Source organism: Rhamphochromis longiceps, linkage group LG23 (assembly GCF_057381845.1).
Source record: "Rhamphochromis longiceps isolate RC_006_pf linkage group LG23, R_longiceps_female_GT1.1, whole genome shotgun sequence".
NCBI lineage: Eukaryota > Metazoa > Chordata > Actinopteri > Cichliformes > Cichlidae > Rhamphochromis > Rhamphochromis longiceps.
Window position 1 is genome coordinate 24,140,374 of NC_140578.1, and position 20,188 is coordinate 24,160,561.

At 39.5% G+C, this 20,188-nt stretch overlaps 1 protein-coding gene across 10 annotated transcripts in view; it reads right to left on the reverse strand.

Moving 5' to 3' along the window:
- inpp4ab (inositol polyphosphate-4-phosphatase type I Ab) overlaps positions 1–20,188 on the reverse strand; it is a 107,129-nt gene that overhangs the window by 55,907 nt on the left and 31,034 nt on the right. For 2 of the 10 annotated variants that reach the window (XM_085399650.1, XM_085399652.1), the window contains exon 2: positions 8,100–8,181. The exons of the other annotated variants lie outside the window; for them this stretch is intronic. The gene's annotated coding sequence lies outside the window, so the exon portion shown is untranslated. The remainder of the gene's footprint in view (positions 1–8,099; positions 8,182–20,188) is intronic. 10 annotated transcript variants of the gene reach the window in all.

Sequence of the window (20,188 nt, forward strand, 5' to 3'; positions counted from 1 at the left end):
TTTAATTCTAGGGGAAAACACTGATTAGCAAAAAATAAAAAATAAAATAAATAATGTTAATTTTACTATTTTCTTCTTATTTTACGATTATAATATCATTTCCTGCAAACACAACTCATTTTAAGTCAGACATAACCTCCTCAGGAATTATTTTTTATGAAAAGACCTATCATACTGGAAAAGAAATAGCCTGAGGTCAAAATTAAGTTGGGTTGTTTATATATAAGATTGCAGTCAAGGTATCCTGTATAAAGCTAGTCATTTTACTCTTTAATGCCATCAAAACTAAGTCATAGAAAACTCTTAATAGTGCCATAATTTACTGGTTAATTAAAGAAAATCTTACAATTCCTACTTGTATTTAAGAAATCATTCAGGTCATTTTGCCAAGCAAAATCTTGTATTACTTAAATATTTAAAAGTAGTGAATTTGCATTTTTGTTTGGAAAAGAAGAAGATGTGTGAATGTAGTAAACTGTAGATGTGTTTATTCCTTCAATCACAGGATTATAATGATTATTTACAGCCCTCTTTAAGGAATAAATCCTTAATCCATCATTAATCACAATATTTAACATACGGGATAATAGCTGCTTTATTTCCATTTATCCTGGAGAATTTGGTGGGTATCCAGCATGAATAGGATTAGAGATTTTAATCAGTAGATTGAGAAATCTTACTTGCTGTCATTTGGCAGAACAACGAGCCACTGAGAGCTCACAATGAACCTCTAGCATGACAAGAGTCCACAAAAAAAGGTCTCTCCACCCTTCAGCTCTCTCAGTCGCGAGTCTGAAACACATTTAGGTTTCTAACCCTGCTCACATTAGCCTTGAACAGTGTCTGAGTGCATATTTATGTGTGTTTGGAGCTTCTGTCTTTGGCTTTATCCTCAGGCAGAAAAAGACAGATTTGGAAAGCATGAGCATGAGACTCAAGTTTGACCATACATGGTGAAACCTCCTTTTCACAGCGTGCTCTGTGCCATGAGGCCTTTCACACAGTGAGGACAAAGCCTTACGACACACGCTTTCATGAGAGAAGTGTGTTTGTGTCTGTCTGATCACATCTGTCAAACACTTTCTTCTAAATTTGGTTCTTCCTCGATGCAGAAGGGGGAAAAAAGCTTTATTCTGCCACATCATTAGCTGTCCAACACAGAGCTTGAGCTCTGACAGGTTTAATACTCATCATCGTTGTGTGCAGAGTGGATGGACTTCCTCGGAGATAAGAGGAAATCGTTTTCTCAAAATCACCGAATGTACAGTTTTGTATTTCATCTACCTTTGATATTGGATTGGATCCGGCTCCGCCCCAAAGTTGTTCCCTATCTGTGGAAGGTTATCAATCTACTGTTTATCTCAGCTGTAGGGGCTGGGTAAGAAACATCCACCTATCTTTACTCTGAGAAGGCTGTAAAACTCTATGACAGGATTCAGGTGCGTGTCTCACTTCTGACCAATGACAGTCATGCTGAGGGAAGTCTTTGAGCATATGCTGAGCTGCAGGCAGGACTGCTGTTAGCCTTCATTAGCTACAGTTAACTGTCATCAGTTGCCGTTCACTGGCGTTAGCAAACATTTCTTTGAGGTGGCTTTAGCATTGTTGGAAACTCTTCATCAGAGGTAAAGTGCGATTTTTTTTTTTAGCACACTTGAGTCCAACATTAACTAGAACGATATCAACTTATTAGCTTAAATAATTACGACTATATCAGTAATAAATAAATGAGCATGTTTATGCAGTGCAGGAGATGAGGCACGACATGAAGAGGATGACGACATTTTATTAAGTTGACCATCACGTCTCTTTCTGCATGCTTTAGTTTCTTGACACCCCAGATATAAATGATCATATAAACTATTACCCAGTGTGGCCGTTTAAATGGAGCTCTGTATCTTTATTCTTGGAGTCTACTAGAGCAGCTTTGCATAATTCAGTTTAAAATTTACCCCATATCAGTTCCTCTAAAAGAACATGTTGCCACGCTTATTTATTTACAGGAATAACTGTGGCGATATCTATAACTTTTATTATAATGGTGTTTGCGAAATTGAAAACTACACGTAAAAAAATACAAGTCAAATCTAAGGTTTGGTGACTTTGAACCAAAATAAGCTTTTATAAGCTTTTTAATGCTATATGTGAATTCATGTGCTAAGGTACACAAGTGTATGGCTCAATCCAGAGCAATGCATTTCCGAAATCACACAAAAGATTAAAGTTGCACAGACATAAAAATAAACTAGACGGATACACTTAATGCACAGAGACTCTAGGGAATACTGTGTTTAGATAGATTAAAACATTTTAGGAAAGGGTCAGATGGACATGGTTGTAGATGACATGTTAAACTACTTTCAGTTGTTGTAAAAAATAAAAAAATAAATAAAAACAATCCCACCATGAATATGGCTAATATTGTTCCAGTTTCAGCATGTGGATTTGGATTTGTTGGGTGTTGCCCCCAAGTTCATCATCTTATAGTTTTCAGCTAATTCACTCCTAACATATGGCATCAATATTAAAGTGGAAATACTTCCAGCTCCTTATTTTTATCCCTAAAGTTTACTAGAGCAGCTTTGCATGATTCACAGGTAAAAATAAATTTTTTTCTAACTCTTTAAGATAGCATTCTTCTTAAACAGCAGATGGGTGAGGCTTCTGTATCTCTATATATGTAGCTCCATATTAGGAATCTTACTCTTAATGACATGAAAAATATCCAAGCCTAGGAAGAAAAAAAAAAGTGTGGCTCTGAGTGTTTAAGGTAATGTGAAGTAGGGCTGGGCGATATATCGAGTTTTTTAAAAAATATCGATATATTTTCATACGAGATATAAGATGTGACAATATCGTTTATATCGATATAGTATAAGTTACGTTATAATTATAGTTGTGGAGCCACAAGTTTGCCGCTCTTTCGTCCACTTTTGTCTTTACGCAACGTTACTCGGCCTCGCCTCTCCTTCACTGAACACAGCTCCCCTCCTCCATCGCTTCATCTGCAGGCAACGACAAGATGGACACGGCAAATCTCCGTTAACGAGTTACCGCGGATCGCCCCGTGCGTGGGGCTGGACGGCATCAACGTGATAGCGGGCTAACCGAGCTAACCGCGCTAACGACATGCACGGCCTAAAATCCTTTCATTTTCTCAAAAATAGACAGCGCGCCTTATGTATGAATTCTGGTTGTGCTTACTGACCGCGAACCGATTTTAGGTGATACACGGCGCTCAGCAATCTGTCAAAAAATGTTTTAGTTCGACTTTGGTAAGTTACGGAGCTGCAACGCTTGATGGATTGTTGGAGCATTACGGCTACCGAGGAGCCTCGCGGAGTGATACGTACTGTGCTTCAACGTAATATTACCGTATTGTGTGTATAAGGACCATAAATGGCACCTGTTCAGAGGCACGGTTACAAAGCAGATTTCAAACTCCAGGCTGTCAGTCAGGCAGTAGAAGTTGGGAACAGAGCAGCTGTGAAATCTCTTTGTTATTATGCTCAGCGTCTGTTAGTTTACATTTTGACTGCACAATTGTGAGCTTTTTGTTATGCACAAAAACAACATTGTTGTCTTTTATTTATGGAGCATTATTATTTAATAAATGCTCATAATTAACTATATAGTTATCATGTTGTTAACATTGCAATATCTATTATAAAAAATAATCCTTCTGTATACAACATATGAGGGTAAAATGGAACATCAGAGTGCCAACAAATATAATAAACTGTTTAACAGTATCAAAAATAATCCACTTTAGTTGTCTTCTGTGGTCATTCAGGCCCTTTCGGGGAGCAGATTGATTTGACCACTCTTAAAGTTTATGCTGTCTCTCTGATAGGTTTATTTTGGTTTTTCAGCCTAATGTTTGGCGTCCCTGAGTTGTACTGACATCTCTTTGGACCTCATACTGAAAATCCACTCAACAGCTACCAAACAGAAGCTCATCACTTGGAATCAATCTCCTGGGTTTTTGAAGTAACAAAGGAAACAGGCCTTGCCTGGCTATGAAACTGCTTTTCTGACTACTGTCCAATTACTTCTGAGCACCAGACCTTAGCACATATGCTCAGCAAGCAGAGAAGACAAGACGAGTAGCAGCAAGAGCAACAAAAACAGTCAGTAAACTCAGAATTAACCCATCAGCAGAGCAACAAAAGCCTATCTGCACCTGTGTGAGTGACTCAGTCTGACTGTACGGCTCACTGAGGGAAGTGAATCTCTTGGTGCGTGACAAAACCTGCTGTCACTTTATTTTACTCAGACTTTCAGCGTGCAGCTGCAGTAAAGCAGCTCCTGAAGGAGCAGAGAAGAGGAGGACAGACCTGAGATAAATGGAGATAATGTTTTTAAAACACCCATAAACTCCAACAGCCCTTGACACAAATATGTGAATGTGAAAAGCTGCACAGATATAAATCCGTAAAAGTGATTCACTGTTTAAAAAAAAAAAAAAAAAAAAAAAAAAATCCAACCCCCCCCCCCCCCCCCCCCCAAAAAAATAAATAAATAATAATAATAATCTGAAGGTTAGCATTAAAGGATTAATAGATCCAGGGGAAGGAGTTAGCTTACATCTCTGACCCTCAGAGCAATGATCCATCACTCTGAGTTTTTAAGCACAGAGAAGCTTATTCTGTCTGTGATATACATGCAAAAACCTTCTCAAATATGAATAAATCAGTTCCTCTGCTGAGCTCGGGCTGATGTGTAACGTGATACGATGCTGCCCAGGCGTGCCGTGGCCTTTACGGCCTTCATACTTTTAGAGGAAGCACCGACAACATGACGCTGGCTGCCAAAACTCTGTCGACTGTCGCCCAGCTGGTTCACAAAAGCACAATGTGAAACAGCAAGTGACAGTAATCAAGAGTTACAAGACCACACCACGCTATCTGTGCCACATCACACATGTAATAAACTCCACTCATACTCACAAATGTCCTTACTGTCTTTAGCAATCATTCAGTTAGAAGGTTACAAACACTTCTCTCAAAGAAGGCAAGACTTCATTTTGTGAAAAACCAGAGTGCGAGACAAAGAAATAAAGGACTGTTTTTGTCTTTATGCACCACTCAGATGTTATAATTAACAGGAAAAGGCTCAGTGGGTTGATTAAGAGTCATATTTCCACCAGTTTGTGCGGGTGGCGTGCTGTCATACTTTCACAACTCTTTTAGGGCTAAATATGGACAAAATAAACAGACACAGCCCGGCTGTCAATCACTATTTCTGAGCTTTATTTTTCTTTATTTTTCTTGACATCAAATACGAAAAGTCTCCATATGTTGCAAGAAACGACAAGCATGGGAGCTAGTTGAATCCCTCCTCCAACCCTGTTTTCCTGAGGGCAGATCAAATGTGCATATCTAACCTCACTGCACAAGTAGCTTACTTCTGAGCCCACAGTGTTTGTTGTGTATCTACTGGCCTCAAACAGCTCTAAGATATGGAGGAAACATAAGTAATGTAATTGTACATCACTGCCAGCTACAATCTTTTGGGGTTTCACAGCTACTCAGACAAAATAAGACACATGAGGACACAATATGTCTGATTGATTCATTGGATTTTAATTTCATTTCACTTTCAGTGATTATAGTTGTCTTGTGTTGTAAATCAAGCGCACCTTTTCTTTTACAGAGGTGCATTTTCACCTTTTCTTAAAAGCAGTTTAGTTCAGCTCAAGCAAACATAACAAAAGGGAACACCACCCCTAATTTTTCCATTTGCATCCTATTTAAATTTAAAGAACTCTAAAAGCTTGTTCACGTTAAATATTCAAGAATAAAATACTGACAGAAGCGGTCCTGATTCTGGCCATGTTGGTGCAGCCCTGAGACATGACTTTGTATATAAAACCATATGTGGGAAATTATTATGAATATGAATAAATGAAGGAATTAAAATGCACACTACCCGAGGCCTGTGCTGTGGGTTTTGTGGATTATGATGGCAGATCACTTTAAGGTCATGTCCTATGCTCACCACCATAACACCAGTATACATTTTTAGGTATTTGTCATGGATACAATAACGCTGCTGGGCATCAGCGTATCGATACAGGGACACCAAATACCAATATTTTATTAAATAAATTAAAATGTTCTGGGCATGCTATGAAAAAAAGGAGGGCTCAACTCATGCTTACATTAAATCAGCTCAACTGAAAAACCCTGGACACGCTTAGCTTCGATGATTAATCATAGCTAATTGCTGTATTATCAGAAACAGACGGCTTATAACCAACGGCTTGATCACATTTAATTGCAGACTGAGTCCATCTTTTGGTAACATGTATGGCAGGTTTGAATGACAGTGTTAGTGTGGACACATGAAACAGTATTGACAACGTTTAACTTTGACAATATATGACAACATGATAATATTGTATTGAGTATTGTGATACTCTCCTAGCATGGGTGTCTGGTTATTCCCATGTCTGCTATCTAGTAACTAAAAAGAAAGCTGTTTCAACAAAGCTTTTAAAGAACAACTGAAAGCAATCTGATGATGACTGTAACAAACTTGTTTCACAGCTGGAGGCAACAACAACAACAAAAAAAGGCCATTGAGGCGATGAAGGCACGCATACAGGAAATGTTAGCAGCTGTTGAAAAGTAAACAAAAGACTCCACCCAGCACTTGATAGCAGCACAGAAAGAGGAAACTGTGAATTAAATGGTGGAAAAGCAGGGTTTAACCGGACTGTTAAAAAGCTCAAGCCAAGATAAGGTGGAGCTAAACTTAGGTCTTAAAATCCCAGGAAAAAAGACCACCTAGGATACGTTTGAGCTTACATTTGGCTCGTGCTGAATGTCTGGATATAATGTTTTTGTATAATTTGCTATTAACAATAAAATGCTGTTCAGGTTTTCTTTCACGATTTACTTTTAATATAAAATCCTACACTACTGAACAAGCACTCGCGCAGCACTGCAGCAGCTGTGTCGCCTTGTATTTAAGTGTTTTTAACCTCTCCAAACCTTTCTGTGCCACCACCACCTCTCGTAGCTAAACTTACAAAACCCTGGCTGACCTGTGAAGCTGATAACCACGTTTGTGCAACACCTTAACCTACACTGCTGTGCGACACTGCAAATTTTCTATCTGCTACCAAGTAAATACAGGGTCAATACTGCCGTTACCAATACCAGTACCGATACTTTCCACAAACAAAGGCAACTTATGTAGTGTGTCATGATTTATGAGATGAATCATTATCAATTTACACACGAAAATTAAGACAAAGACAAAATATCGAACTTACCACACAAGTATCGATACCAATACCGACATAGTATCGATACTAAACGATTGTTGATAGAGCCGCACACCCCTGCTGAATTCCAGTGTCACAGTAAAGTCTTTTATATGCGAATATTTAGTGCGCTAAAAATATTTTTCAGTAAAATGAAACTATTTTACGTGAAACACGGAGCTAGAACGTGAAATTAAGATAAGATAAAACTTTATTAATCCCTCGGGTGGGTTCCTCTGGGAAATTCGGTTAATTAAATATGTAGGAAAGCGGGTCCAGGATCAAAACAAACTCTTCCCTGCTTGTGAGAATCGGATGAACCCAGCATCTCAGTTTCTTCCTCTTCTTGTCAATTTATGTGCATTTTTTACAGCAGATTTTTGTGTTTTGTATTTTGCTCACTGTATAAAGCCCTAAAGTGAAACCAGAAAGTAGGAACATATCCTGGATATATATATCCTGCTTTATAGTTCAAGCCACAGGTGCCATGCTCGTTGGTTCTAGTGGTTTAGGTCTGTGGTCTCTCTGATAGTATATCTGATATCATATCTCACAGTACAATAATATTGAATGGGTTGCATTGTTGTATTTTGTCATGTTTCTCAGGTCTTTGTCTGAATTTCTACGAACATTATTGCTAAGGATTGTCTTATTGCATTGGAGTCACACTGGGTTAAATATGTACACTTGGGTTTTAAGGGGTATTTATTATTTTCTTCTTTTTTTTGGGTTGTATGGAAGCCCCAAACGCAATTTCATTGTTCTTGACAATGACAATAAATAAATAAATACTAATACTAAATACTGATATTTGTTGCCTACTCACAGTCTGCTGATGGGAAAACAGGAAAGAGGAAGTAATCTGATCTGGGGTCAGTGAGGACGATGTTCCAGGCACATATTACAATCTGAAAAATGGCAGCAGAAGGTCAGGGTTTTAGAGCTGATCTGCGATGTGTCCCTCTCACATACGGAACTCTTAAATGAACCCACAGTCAGGGTTGGGTTAGCAGTTGCTCTTGCTGTTCATTTTCAACCACTGAAGCAAAGCTGGAAAATAAAAATGACGCAGCAGCAGCAGTAGCAGCAGATCAGTCGTCAACATTTGCACCCATGAGCCGATAACAGTTACCCCTCTGTGTGTGTGTGTGTGTGTGTGTGTGTGTGTGTGTGTGTGTGTGTGTGTGTGTGTGTGTGTGTGTGTGTGTCTCCCCTCTGGGATCGGCATTAGAATAAAGCATGAATAATTTCTTCAGAGCGACAGAGCAGCTGTAGCCCTTTCACATGAAAATGAGCATTGCCCACGACCTCAGAGTACACCCACTTTCTCCCCCTCCCTCTCAGCCTCATCACCCTCACCATCCATTTCTCACTTCAATCGAGCTCAACTCTGGCTCGAAAAAGCTGCAAATGCCACGACTTCTCCTCAGCCCTACGAGCCAAAGAAACCCAGACAACAACAACAAGCTGACGTGTACATCTGTTAATCACGTTTCTGATATTTGCTGAAAACGTCCTGGAATATATGAGCTGACAGAGAGGGATGTTGAGTATGAAAGGAGAGTCAAAGCCTCACTCTGTGTTTTGTAGTGTGAAACTGCTTCTGGCTTGAGCCAGCACCCACTTCCTTCTGCTGTTTCAGGAAGTGTCTTTAAACAATCTGGCCCACAGCAGCAGCAGCTCTAAGTCTGGCCCCCTGATGACACTTAAGAGCTGATATACTAGTCTTCCTACACTTCAGATTCTGACTAACAAATATCTCCTGAAGGTCTTTTAGACCTTTTTAGAACATAAAGGTTGGGTTTGTAGACATAGGATTAAATATAGTGAAGCCTGACTTGTTTAAATCAACCATCACACAGCTCTTTAATGAAATGAAACAACCACAGAAGTAAAACAGCACACAAACCACTCAGTTCACCAGTGAAGAGAAAGTTGGCAGTCACATGTTGACAGGTGAAAACCTCTGTTTAGACACATTGGATACTGACTTGTCAGGGATATTTCCTTAACAGCCACGATTCAAACAATACCTGATGATGGCTTTTCCAGCATAAACGTAAGACGAGTACAGTTCCGGACATTAAATAAACACACAAAGGGTTACTGAATACTGTAGGGCTTTCAAACGTGAACCAGTGAAGCCGCGGAGGTCTTTTCTGCTCAGGATTATGCTGCAACACAAAAAGATGCAGAAAAGAAGTGTCTTCAGCTTTGGAAGACTAGAAGACAATGAAAGCAGAAGCGAGCTGGCAGTGTCAACTTGCGAGTCTCTCTTTGATGGAAACTGTAAGCACTGGTTCCTGCACCATAAAGGAAGTAATCACTGAAGACTTGCTGATGAAGAACAGAAGCCTTAAGCCAACAAACACAACACAGGGCTCTTAAAACATCTGCAAGCTCCGCCGCTTCAAAAGGAAATGACCTAACTATTGTTTAATACAGCAATGCTGCAAAATACTACAAACACTGGGTGTGTATCTAACACCTGCCAATCTGCAGCCACTGTGGTAATGCCTGTTGAAAGGCGTCAGCAGGCAGCCATGACTTTTATAAATTGTGACAAAGACATCAAAACAAATTTGACTTTTTAAGCATGTCCTGCACGTGACCCATCCAGTCTCTTTTTAAGGTTCTCTGGAAAGAAACAAGTAGCTCCTTCCAACTATATATGACCATTTAAATTTGTACTTGTATATTATCATCATCGTCTCTTTCTCATTATATCTATCCCCTCCTCTACCACTGCTCTCTCTCCTCCCACATCGCCACCTCTTTCAATCCACTTTACTTCAAGCCTCATCTCCTCAACTGAAGTCAGGGCTCTAACACATGATAATGTGCTTAAACATGCTCATTTACTCACAATATTGACGCAGTTAATTACTGTCAGCAGATTAGAAATGCGACCCTCACATCTCCAGACAGCTGAGAAAAAGCTGGCTAAACAACAGCAGCTGGTTATCAGCGAACATGATATCAACTAATGTGAGGCTCCAGTGTCCTAACATTTCCCTCTGATAAACAGTTTGATTACATTTTCTCATAGTATGAGAGTTTATTCACCAAGTGTCCGAGTCCAACAATGTTAAATCCACTTCAAAGCAAAGTTTCACTAATGCAGGCTAACAGCAGGTAACAGAGGCTAACAGCAGCAAAAACATCCACGCTTACCAACAGTAACGTTTAAGAAATCCTCAAAAATCCATCTCCATATTGCTGTCATCAGACATTAGTGAGCTTCACCAACTCATAAACTTGTATTAGACTCCTTCCACAAAGTTTTACAGCCTCCTCCGAAGTACATAGATGTGAACTCACATGGTAAGCTGCGGCAGCCAGAGTTGTTAGTCCTACACTGACCACCATAGATTATGAACTTAAACTCGGAGTGGAAAGAAAACAACTCAGTCGACTGCAATCTCCAATCAACTGAGATCTAGTGGTGAGATTTTACATACTGTGAACTATTTTATATTAAGTTGGCATTCGATACACCATTCCCAAATTCTGCTGTAGACTGGCTCTTTGGGGAAAGGGACAGGTCAACAAATCTATTAAGGGCCATTCTGCTGTGCTTTGTTCACAAAGTGAGACTCAAGATCAATTCTGTCTTTTAAAAACCCATCTAAAAAATACAATACACAAAATCAAAGGTGATATTTGGCACATTTGACAGCACTACAACACCAGGATGGTGGCATTTGTCATTACTAAAAAGCAGCAAATCCATGTTTTTTCTTTGTCCTTAAAAGTTGTCAAAACTCAGTCTTTTTAAGTTGGCTTGTGCTCTAATTGTGGCTTAAAATAAGATTTTAACATGAATTCAGAGACTGAACTGCCATTAACCCCTGGAGGGTCTTAGGTCGATTTGTGGCTCTAAGCCCAATAGTGCATTTTTCTAGGACCCTCCAGGGGTTAAATTCATCATGTGGGCACAAACATCAGGGAGTTTTGAAACCACCTTTTGTTTTTTGCTAACTATTCTTCATCCTTTTCTCAATCACGACCCTTTATCTACTTACTAAGTATGTTTGTAATGACTAGGGGTGCAACAATACACAAAATTCACGGTTCGGTTCGATACTTTGGTGTCACGGTTCGATATTTTTTCGATACAAAATAAAATGTTCATGCCTTTTTAATTTGTCATTTATTAAAATTATAAATATATATTTTAACTCAAAAGTACAGTTTTTAAATTTAACCCTAACCCTTGTGCGTGTTTTTTATTTTGACAGCGAATGCGCACCTGTGGACCACTTATGTGCAGCCCTGGTTATTTAGCTCATCATATCGCAGCCACAGAAATTATTTTGTCCATGAAACCATAAAGCTGCACTTTCTTTTTGCCTTATAGTCTGATTTGTCATAACTTCTCCGTTTTGTGGTAAGCTTTTCTTTGGCTGTCACTTCTTCACCCTGACCTGTCTTATTTGGCTCAGCAGAACTGAAATAAATCCTGCTGCTTTTACACGCGCACTCACATAAGCTCAGCGATTCTCTGCGCGATCAACCTCTCACATGTTTAAGCTGCAGGAGATTTCACTTGTCATGTTTGCGTAGTAAGCTAACGATTAATAAGACGATGTCAGAGGAATTGGTGCACAAATTATCATCACTCACAGATCAGTGCTGTCGCTCTCTATACACAGTTCGCGCGATTGCAAAGTGAAAGCAAAAAACAAGCGCAAATTCAAACGCGATTTCAATATGTCACATATTGACAGTGGCTCACCGATGCCAATGACATAATTACCCAGCTACATTTCCGAAAGAATGCAAAAGCATTGACATATATTTTTCCTTCCTACGATAGGCCGACGGGCAGGGCAGAGATAGATTTTGGTAGCCCGACTGGAAAAATCGCTAGCCCCGGGACGTCGGGCTAGTGATTTTGCGAGCCCTGTATCTTATTGAGGAATCACTCATCTTTGGAAAAGAGAGTTTATTACAGAGAAATGGCTCTTTCCAAAATAAAAGCTATACTATCCGCTTCTTCTGGGCTATATTCTCAGCAGCATATTAAACATATCAGGTCCCCATAAGGCGAATCCTGTGCTAACGGCTCTCTAAATGACTCGGGTAAAGTTTGTAGCATGCATGCTTGTTGTTTTTGTCTTTGCACTAGGATGATATTGGTGTAAATGTGCAGTCATATTCGTTGTGTTCCCACTAGTGCTTTCAGGTTAATCTCGTTAAAATGACCTTAACGCCACAACACGGCAAATCTCCGTTAACGAGCTACCCCTGATAGCCCCGTGCATGGGGCTAGACAGCCAACACGTTAACAAGCTAACTGCGCTAACACGCTAGCTCCCACCCATGTAATTGAGCATTGCACGGCACATCCAACATACTGTTTTACTTTAGTCCATGAGCGCTTACCTTCAGGGTCATACGTCACATGAAAACCAAAATAATTCCAAACGCCAGATCTGAATGAGGGTGGGGGAGGTTCAATTTGCCATGTTGCAAGGAGAGCTTAACTTCTGTCACGCTAGCTTGCCCTGCGCTCTTCCTTCTGACTATGCTGTCTGTGTGGAGCGCTCAGTGAATCTGCGTTCGACTACTCCGCCTAGGCTGCACTGTCGAGCGCAGATCCACTGAGCGCTCCACACAGACAGCATCGTCAGAAGGAAAGTTGATAAAATAAATTACAAATGTTGTATTGTTCGATACATATGCGTACCGAACCGAAAGCACTGTATCGAACGGTTCAATATCGATACGAATATCGTTGCACCCCTAGTAATGACACAGTAAAACTACCAGTCACACTTCAGCCATGAAAGCAACAGTTATCTAACATAAAATCTCTATGTGGTGAAGCTGACTTACAATTACTAGAAAATAAAACTTTCCACGGCTCTAATTGTGAAAACTGATACTCAGACTGCTGGCTTTATTTCACCGTCTTGTCCCTTGAGTCGTGTGAAAAGTGAAATGCTTCAGTGCTTGCATGTGCAGGAAAAATTTATTTTGCTCATAAGGGTGGAAAGAAAAACCGCTAATAAACAGTTCTACGTGACCTTATCTGGTGCGAAGGAGAAGTAAGTCACTAATAATGAATCATCACAATGACACAAAAAAATGTCACCATGATGAAGGCGGCAACACGGAGCACTAAGGCTGCTGTAGGCAAAAATAATATCAATAGGCTGGGTGTTGGAGGAAGGGGGTAGTAAAGAAGCCAATAAAGTAAGATATGCCAACATCCTGACTGGTTACTCACCTCAATGCCTTTTAAATAAAGGTCATCGTCACCCTTTAAGACTAAGATTTCACTTCCCCGCAGACACATATGGACAACTGTATATACCAAAAACACAGCATTGCTTATATTATCCTACCTCCTTCCTCGCTAGAATTCTTCCTTTCCCTCTACATATCACTGCACATTTGATTTTCTTTCAAATCATTTACAAACAAGACACAAGCAGACAGCAACAGTACACTTCACAAATTCATCATCCTCATCTAAGAAGTGTTGTTAGGCCCCGGTCACAAAAGAGTACGGCCCAGTCAGCAACCACCAGGCAACTACTAGTTGCTAAGGAAAAATGTGTATTACCGTTTGGCAAGGGGCTCCCTGGGGTTCCTGGCAGTCAATGGTTGAAATTGGATGTGAGGTAAAGTGGGTGCTGCACAAAAACATCCTTGAAATTGGTTGCTAGCAGACTGCTGCAGTTAGCCATAGTTTGCATGGTAGACACCAACTTGTCTGCAAACATTTGTCAACTGCAACAAGTGCAACACAAACCAGAAATGAAGAACATTCACCTTCCAACATCAGGGCCCTTTTAATGTGTTAAATGCAGCACTGAGGCCCCATCTCCAGTTTACACCAGTTTGAGGTCTCCTCTGCAAGTAGTTGAGTGTTTGCAGACAAGTCTGCATCTTTCATACAAACTAAGAGTGACAGCAGCAATTAGGGCTGCCACAATTAGTCGACTAGTCACGATTATGTCGACTATTAAAATCGTCAACGACTAATTTAATAGTCGACGCGTCATTTGAAGCTTTGTAAGATCCTGAAAGACGCAGAAATAAGTAGTAGGATTTAATTGTGTAATAACGGACTGAAACAGAAGATGGCAGCACTGCATGCACAAGGATGCCAGCTGCCGTTAAACCCTGAAGAAGAAGAAGCAGTGTCCGGTATCGTAGCTGTGTCCAAATTCAGGAACCGCATCCTCCTGTGCTCGTATTTGTAGGCCGATTACGTTACAGCGACACGACAAAGACTGTGCAAATTCGAAGACTCCGAAAAATGGGGCTGACAAATGCGTCCTTCATTTTTCTAGATTTGAAGGATGCGTCGGGTGTATACTTCGTGGCCCAACCTATTCCAGAATTCACAGCGCGGCCCAGCTCAGTTTCCAACAATGGCGGCAGCTAGTTAGTTTTAATATTACTCTTATCATTCTTTCTGGGTCACAAAATAAACGTTTAACATATTTTCGGGCAAGAATGTAACTGTGTAAACCTCAAATATCTGCTCAGTTTATCAAGACACCACATATTTTCAAAAGCGTTCCGACGTTTTCGGAGACGTCTGTTACCCACTAGCTCGATAGCCGGGGTTCAAGGCTCACTAGAGCCCGTTTCAGTATTTTATTTGTTCCTGAGTAAATCGGTTTGGCTGAGATGAAAGTTATAGTTTTTACACAGCTGAATAAACGTCAAGCAGACAACTGATCATCAGGAGTGTGAGATGCTCAAGAATATACTCCGATGTCCCGTTATATTTTAGATAGCAAGGAGTTTATTAAACTTCACCGAAACAATCTGCAAATTTCATTAAAATTTAATAAACTATCATCTTGTCTTTATTTTTAGTTAGCACATACCTTAAACACTTAAAGCTGTGAGCTAATGATAGTTATATAAGAGCAGATGCTGCTGGTGCAATAAGCTGTACGTTTTACTCCCAATGGATGCAGAATCTGATTAGTCGACTAATCGCAAAAATAATCGGTGACTAGTCGACTATCAAAATAATCATTTGTGGCAGGCCTAGCAGCAATCAATTTCAATTTCATCCATCCATCCATCCATTCGCTTCCGCTTATCCTTTTCAGGGTCGCGGGGGGCGCTGGAGCCTATCCCAGCTGTCATAGGGAGAGAGGCAGGGTACACCCTGGACAGGTCGCCAGTCTGTCGCAGGGCTAACACATAGGGACAGACAACTAGGGCTGCTCGATTATGGCAAAAATGATAATCACGATTATTTTCACTGAAATTGAAATTGTAAAAACTATAACTTTCATCTCAGCCAAACCGATTATGGCAAAAATGATAATCACGATTATTTTTCACTGAAATTGAGATCACGATTATTTGACGATATTTATTTAACCCGTTAAGACCTACTATAGAACCAAGTCCACCGGCTTTAAAGGGTTAACAATGACTTTAAAAAAATAATATAAAATAGTGTGCAACACCACTGAAGTTTGTTTTTTTTAAACTCTCTTTTCAACCAACGGCAGTCACTCTCCAAATAACTTCTGCTTAGCTTTCCGAGCTTCCCTCGGGTCCTCTTAATCAGCGGTCTCCAACCTTTTTTGCGCCACGGACCGGTTTATGCCCGACAATATTTTCACGGACCGGCCTTTAAGGTGTCGCGGATAAACGAGGGAGGGGCTAATAATCGGCTCAGTCATTTTTAATGATCGTTGAAAGCCCAGATCGTAATCATGATTAAAATTCGATTAATTGAGCAGCCCTACAGACAACCATTCACACTCACATTCACTCGCACATTCACACCTAGTGGCAATTTGGATTATCCAATTAACCTATCCCCACAAGCTGCATGTCTTTGGACGGTGGGAGGAAGCCGGAGTACCCGGAGAGAACCCACGCAAACACGGGGAGAACATGCAAACTCCACACAGAAAGACCCCGGCCTGATGGTGGAATTGAACTCAGGACCTTCTTGCTGTGCGGCAACAGTGCTAACCACCGTGCCACCGTGCTGCAGAATTTCAATTTCAATTGAATTTAAAATTCTTTATTGTCCCACAAGGGGAAATTAGTTTAGGAGCAGGCAACAATAAGAGTAAACAAAACAATAATATTAAAGTTATAATTACAATAAGAGCAACAGACAGAAATCAACCAATGGTTAAATGACAATTTCCTCCAACTAAACTCTGATAAAACAGAAACTCTAATTATTGCTCCAGACAACATGGCCTCAGAAATTAGGCAGCATATCAGCTTCTTAGACCCTTATGTAAAATCGAGCCTCAGAAACCTCGGTGTCATATTTGACAGCTCGATGTCGCTCGAGCAGCATTCTAAGCAGCTGGTCCGAAACTGTTTTTATCATTTAAGGAATATTTCAAAACTCAGACTAATGGTGTCAAAGCCTGACCTTGAGACGATTATTCATGCTTTTATTTCCTCCCATTTAGACTACTGTAATGGTCAACAAATCAGCCTTAAATCATCTTCAGACTGTGCAGAATGCTGCAGCACGTCTCTTAACAGGCACCAAGAGAAGATCTCATATTACTCCAGTTTTAGCCTCCCTTCACTGGTTGCCTGTAAGTTTTAGGTTTCATTTTAAAATTTAAGTTCTAACCTTTAGGGCCCTACATGGTCAAGCTCCCCAATATTTATCTGACCTGCTGAAACCAAATTCATCTTCTCGAGCTTTAAAGTCATTAGATCAGAGACTGCTGGTGGTACCGTGCACTCGTTTTAGAACTCGTGGTGATCGGGCCTTTCAGGCAGTGGCACCACAGTTGTGGTATTCTCTTCCACTGTCTCTATGCTGCACGGACTCCATTGATCGTTTTAAAAAACAGCTGAAGAAATTTTTATTTAGAAAAGCATTTGATTAATTTCCTCTTATGTTGTTTTTATTGTTTTACATTGTTTTATATTTCCATTTCTTGTGTTGTAAAGCACTTTGTGATTTTTAGCTGTGAAAAGCACTATATAAATACATTTTACCTACTTACTTATAACTCTCCACAATCCCAATATCAGCAGTTTTAATAAAAGTGGGTGATGAGCAAGAAAAGAGAACTTTCTAAAATCAACACTCAGGGCTTTAGTTTCTTAAACATTCAGTGAAAGGAAGGACTCATCACGCCAACTGGTTGCTAGCAACTAAAGCGATCAGAAGGAGGCTTCTGGTGTAGCACCCTCATTGCGACTCTGGACTCTCCTCCTCCTCCTCCTTTACACACCCACTATGGATAACGATGTCATCTGCAAACATAGTTCACAAAGACTAGACCGCACTGACAAGCAGTAGGGCAAATCAAAATTTAAAAGAAATTCTAAATAAATTTCTTATTTGTCTTGCAGGGAGAAATCAGTATATCATTCCTCAAGGTTTGCATCCTCCTATTTTCCCTGCCTGTCTGCAAACATTTGTCTCCAGCTCGCTGCTTCCCAAATATCTGAGCCAGTTAATACCTTCTCTGCCAGAAAAAGCAACAACATCTCCTCAAGAGGTGTCCCATCATACCCAAACTGCACCTGGTTTTACATGAGGAAACAAGTATACCCACGCACATTTTCAGTGTTGATACAACTGCTTTATTATCTGAAATCCTTCTCCCACATTTAAAATGGAGGAGGTGAAAAAATATTTGCATGACGATCGTTTTCATTCATGTTTCAGCATGTTGCTGTTGGCTTCACCTCAACTGAAATAAGTTACAGAAAATATAATGAGCCAGAACCTGCATGGATTAATAAAGCTGATAAAAGCACATAAAAGTCTCATTCTTTGGAAAAATTTGGAACCGGTTTCAAGTGACACTCGTTTTCAGTTTCCATCTGAAAAACCAGTGCAGACATGGTCAAATCAAAGCATCTAAACTATTTTATAGCCAACTCGTCATTACAATTTTACACTAGCTTGAAGCAGAACTTTTCAAATTCCTCTTAATCAATCTGAACTGGTCTCCTTGTATTTTACTAACTATTTATTTTATTAAGTTTGCTCGGGTAGCTGTAGCTAGGCGGTAGAACAGGTCATCTGCTAAACTGATGACTGGTGCCAGTCTGCATGCTAAAGTATCCTTGGGCAAGACACTACCGTGTAAGGACTTTATCTAAACTCTAAGTCTACTACAATATGGTTAATTTCTTACCAGAACTTTTCTTTGTGGTTTAAAAAGAACTGTTCACAAAAGATATTTGTAGAAGAAACTAAATAACTCTTGCAAATCTGGAATTAAAATTATTTCCTTTTCTTTTCCTGAACAGAAGTAAGATATGGTAAAAATAAGATACTTATCAGGTTAAAATTACACTCACCAGACTTTCAGGTAGACCTGTTCAACTGTATATCAGAGATTAAAGGTCAGTACAATTGCCACATAAGCATGGTATGCATGCATGCATGCATGGTATTTAAATGTGAATAACATTTGGTTTGTATACTCTACTGCAAGAAAGCTTTACATGTCTTTCAGTTTCTGTTGATCAGTTGGAACTGCAACAGACATGAAGACATCTTTGCGGGAAACTGAAATGTAACCTTAAACTAGAAAGATTTGCATTTCCTGCGAAAATGCAGTGTGGATGCTTTAAAGCTGAAGCTGTATGCAAAAACTAGCTGAAAAAGCTGAAAAGTTGCAGAAATTGTAAAAACTTTGCAGAAGCAAAGGAACTTTGCTAAAATGGAATAACTTAGCAGAACTGCAATATCTTAGAGGAAACATAATACTTGGCAGAAATACAATAGCATAGCAGAACTTAGCAGAAATATTGTAACTTACCAGAAACATGATAACTTCTCAAAAATACAAGAATTTAGGAGAAATAGTATAAGATAACAGAAAGAATATATTTAGCCAAAAATACTTAAGCATTACAGAAACACTATGATTTAGAAAAATAGTACAACAGAGCAGAAATACTGTGATTTACCAGAGACACTGTGATGAACTATGAATATTGTAATTTTAAATCAATACTATGTTTTAGCACAAATACTATAATTTGACAGAAATACTATATTTAGCACAAATCTTATAAAATAGCAGAAATAGTATGATTTAGCACAATAGTAATAACTTAAACAGAAAAATTGGAAAAGCAAAATGGACAGCTGAAAAAATGCTGAACATGCTGAGGGTCCCTCAAATATACTTGTTAAATGAAAAAAATTGGCAAAAAAAAAATATAACAGCCACACAATCACAAATATGGACACATATGGAAACACACATGCACAGAGAGAGACACACACAAGATCCAATTCAGTCAACCAGTCTAAATATACTGAATTTGAATCTTACAATGAGATCATCCCATAAAAAGTCTCTCTCTCTCTCTCTCTCTCTCTCTCTCTCTCTCTCTCTCTCTCTCACACACACACAGAAGTAAGTTTCTAGCTCAGTCAAGCAGCCTTGGAGCTGCTGAATTTGAATCCACCAATCAGAGAGCCTGTGCACTTTTTCCCGCCAAAACAGGTGCATGCAGCACAGAGAGACACAGGATTTTTGCAGTCTATTTCTCATAATGACGACTCCCCTCAAACAAATGACCATAATTTCCTAACCGTAGGGGCTAGAACGGTCATTCTTACACCGTTTTGTTCAGAAGAGATGGGGGAATCTTAAAGTGTTGACAATTTATCATTAAAATATGAATTATTAAAGATAATTGACTTCTAATGCACCATAACTGAGTAGAGCAAAGCAAAAACTGCCTTGACTTGCCCTCAAACAACGCTTTCTAACTCTAAATCTATTTGGAGTATCAATATCATTCTTTCACCGTAAGAGACAGCAGGCTTTGGTGAACAATCATGGAAATTTTCAGGTCTCTGTGGAAATCCATTAAAAAGATATGACGAGAGAAAAAAGTGGTTCATTTCCAGAGTTTGAAATCTGAAGAAATCTGAGCGAAGGACAAATTTCCTACCCTCAAACAAGT